Below are 4019 nucleotides of genomic sequence, written 5' to 3'. Positions count from 1 at the left end.
TGTGCGTAACCTCTGGACCAAGGTAGTCAAGGGCTGTGAGTTCTTTGTCCTGCACAAAGCCCGGAGGCCAGAGGCTGAAGTGGCGGCATCACAGAATGAAGGGAGCCTGAATTCTTGAATCAATAAATGGAAGACAACGCTGCTGACCCTCCAGACTTTGCAAGAACAAGAAAAAATTTTATGTGTCTAAAGCCATTGAGATTTGGGGGGTTGCTACTATACCACAGCAAGGATTATCTTGACTAATAAAGTTATAAAATCAACTTGAGAGCCAACTTCCTTTTCAAGGTACTTTTCATATATTTAAACTGGTGGAAACAAGAAAAAGACATGACTTAGAAACAGAAGAATGAAAATGAGATAAAAATGAGCCTCCAATTTCCTATTAACCAGCAACTGTTTCTGATGCTTTTTAATATGGGAATAAGGCTCATAGACTATTAGGAAGCCTTTTACATATAACATTAATTTTTTTAATATAATTTTTATTTTTTTATTTTTATTTATTTTTTAGTAAATTATTTATTTATATTTGGCTGTGTTAAGCCTTCGTTGCTGCACACGGGCTTTCTCTAGTTGCAGCGAGCGGGGGCTACTCTGTTGTGGTGCATGGGCTTCTCATTGCGGTGGCTTCTCTTGTTGCAGAGCACAGGCTCTAGGCACGCAGGCTTCAGTAGTTGTGGCATGCGGGCTTAGTTGCTCCACAGCATGTGGGGTCTTCCCGGACCAGGAATCAAACCCGTGTCCCAGGCATTGGCAGGTGGATTCTTAACCACTGCACCACCGGGGAAGTCCTTATAGCATTAATTTTTATTTGGAGGCCTAACCAATTAAAATTATAACAATAATGTTTATATGTCTCTTTTAGAGCTATCAAATCATTTTCATATCCTATATGAATTAGTTACTTCATTCATTTATTTATTCATTAAACAACTATTTATTGAATGTTTGTGATATTCTGGTGTGAGATGCTGGGAATATAATGGTGAGAAAAAAACAGCAGAGACTCTGCCCTCACAGAAGTTGGAATCTGGGGGGTTACACAGAAGTTAATCAAATAATCTAACAGTTTTAAGAGCTTTGAAGGAAAAGCATGGGATGTTGTGAAAATGTAACAGGGGCATTTCTTTGATGAGTTAGTGGTTGAAGTGGTAAGACAAATGACATTCCTTTCCCTGAGGGAAGTGATATTTGAATGGAAATATGAAAGATCAATAAGAATGAAAATAAAGAGAGGAATAAGTAGGAAGAGAGTATTAGTTTCTTATGGCTGCTGTAACAAATTACCACAAACAGTGACATACATGAACACAATTTATTATCTTACAGTTCTGGGGTTCAGAAGTCTAAAATGGGGTCAGCAAGGCTTCATTCCTTCTGGAGGCTTCAGGGCAGAACCTGTTTAAGGGAAGGATTGTCTCTTCCAGATTCTAGCGCCCACCACGTGCCTTGGCTCCTGGCCGTCTACCAACAACAGCATTGCCCTGCTTCTGTGGTGTTGACTCAGAACCTCCTGCCTTCCTCTTATAACGACCCTGTGGGCCATCTGGATAATCCAGATAATCTTCCCATCTCAGGATCCTTAACTTAGTTACACTTATAAAGTCCCCTTTGTCGTATCAAGTAACATATAGACAGGTTTTGGGGATTATGATATGGACATCTTTGGGGGCCATTATTTTGTCTACCAGAGTGTGTGAGACAGAGGGAACAGCATTTATGAAAACCCAGAAGTATAGGGAGCTTGTCTCATTGCAGAAACAGAATAAAGCACTGTGACCAGAGTGTCACAGTGAGCGGGGGACACTGATCTGAGATTGGCCTGGAAAGAGATGCCAGGCTGGGTCCTGCAGAAACTTGGCACCTTAGCCAGCTCAGGCTGCTGTAACAAAATGCCATAGACTAGGTGGCTTAAACCACAGACAGTTATTTCTCACAGTCCTGGAGGTGGTGAGTCAAGATCAAGGTGCTGGCCTATTTGGTTCCTGGTGAGGCCTCTTCCTGGCTTTCCCAGATGACTATCTTCTTGCTGTGTCCTCATGTGGTGCAGAGAACAAGAGCAAGCTCTCTGGTCTCTTCCTATAGGGACACTAATCTCACCATGAGGGTCCCACCCTCACAATCTCACCTAAACCTAATCACCTCTAAATACCATCACACCAGGGGTTAGAGCTTCAACATATGAATTCTGGGAGGGACCCAATTCCCTTCATAGCATCTGTAAACTACTTCAAAGGTTTGGGTCTATGATTATCCTAGAACACCTGGAAACATCTCTGTTTACCAAGAAGAGATCACCTACATGAACTTTCAAGACTGTTTCTAGCCCTGAAGTGCTGTGGAATCCAAAATGTACCAATTAAAATTCATAATAATTCAATCTTGTAAAATGCAGATAATATTAGTATCTGCAACACAGAGTTGATGTGAAGACAGAAAAAAAACCTCATGTAAAGCATTTTTAACAGTGTCGGGCACATAAGAAGCACTATATAAATATTAGCAATTATTCCCTAACTATGCAAAATGAAGTCTTATGGATCTATAAGGATCTATATTAGAGTTACCTGTCTCTGTGGGATTTTTAAATGAAAGATGAGTGAGTTGGGGTGGGTGGAGGATGAGGAAGCAACACAATTCAGACTGAAAAAGAAATGGCAAGCTAGGGAGTATGAAACAACAACAAAAAACCCAAATAAAGTGGCTATCTAATTGTGTCCCTGGTGAATCCAGTTCAAAGGGACAAGACAGACTGAGTGCATAATAGAACAAATGAAGCACAGTTTGAAAATCTCTGGGAATTCTGAGACGTCTTAGGCTTCCCTTGATGGAGCTGAAAATTGTAGTGAGCAGAATGCCGGACCCACGGTGTATTATCAAAGGACAGGGACCACTTATTCAAGCTAGACACTTAGTGCTGTCACACTGATGTGACAGAGAGTGGCACTCAAGCACAGACGTGGGGCCATTTTAGTCAAGATAAATATTCCTCTGTGTTGTAGTATATTCTGGGTTGAAATCTGCTAAGGCATACAGACATTGTTTTTAAGTTAGTCCAGAATGACAAATTTTCTACACAGCTTGTAAGAAGTACTGTACTGCTGACTAGTAGGTAGGGCTTAATGTTGTTTGACTTTATACTGTCTTGGGTTGGGTTTCCCCAGAACAGACATTGGGACAAGGATTTGAGTGTAAGTAGCTTATTTGGGAGGAGATCCCAGGAACTGAAGTGAGGCAGGGAAGGGAAATCAGCCAGTACGGAGTTGGGGGGCGGGGCGGGTGGGGGGAGCTAAAGAGCAGATTTCTGCTGTGGGCACTGGGACCCAGACCCCTGGAGCTCTCAGGATGGCACAGAAACCTCCTTAGGGTTGCCCTCTCCCCAGGGTATGTACACTCCCATCTATCGTTGGCTGAGGACTGCTTGGGGGAGGGGAGGCCAACATTTGGGGGCCAAACCTTCTCTTCCAGTCCGAGAAAGGCCTCCTGCTGTGCTTGAGGTAGAAGCTGTAAGCATCTACCTACCGGACAGAAAGTGCCAAGAGGATACGGCCCCTGCTGTGTGGATCTCAAACTTAACATTCTTGGCATCTATGAAATATATTGAAATGTACACAGCATGACTCAGACCTCTCTTGCCTACCCATGGATATCACTCTAACAATTTTCTCCTCTCTCCTCTGCATCATCAAAATTTCCCTCTCAGCTGGATATGGTTTTGCATAATTATAAAAACATGCCCTGTCATTTTTCCATCATGATTCCACTTCTCCCTCTAGTTGATGCCAGATTCCTCTCTTTCCATTTACAGAAATCTCATTGAAAAAATTTTTGTACTCTATGTCTATAATTATTTTCCTTTACTTCTGGAATCAATTAGAAACATTTTTGCCCCAAAAATAGATTTTCAAAAGATCACCTGTGAAAATCAACAAAAAATAAGTAACATTGTATTTGGTTTGTTTAGTTTTGGTTGTTTTAACAGAGAAAGTAATGGTGTTGGTAATACACATAAGACC

Source organism: Eubalaena glacialis, chromosome 7, assembly GCF_028564815.1.
Source record: "Eubalaena glacialis isolate mEubGla1 chromosome 7, mEubGla1.1.hap2.+ XY, whole genome shotgun sequence".
Lineage (NCBI taxonomy): Eukaryota > Metazoa > Chordata > Mammalia > Artiodactyla > Balaenidae > Eubalaena > Eubalaena glacialis.
This window is presented reverse-complemented; position numbering follows the sequence as displayed.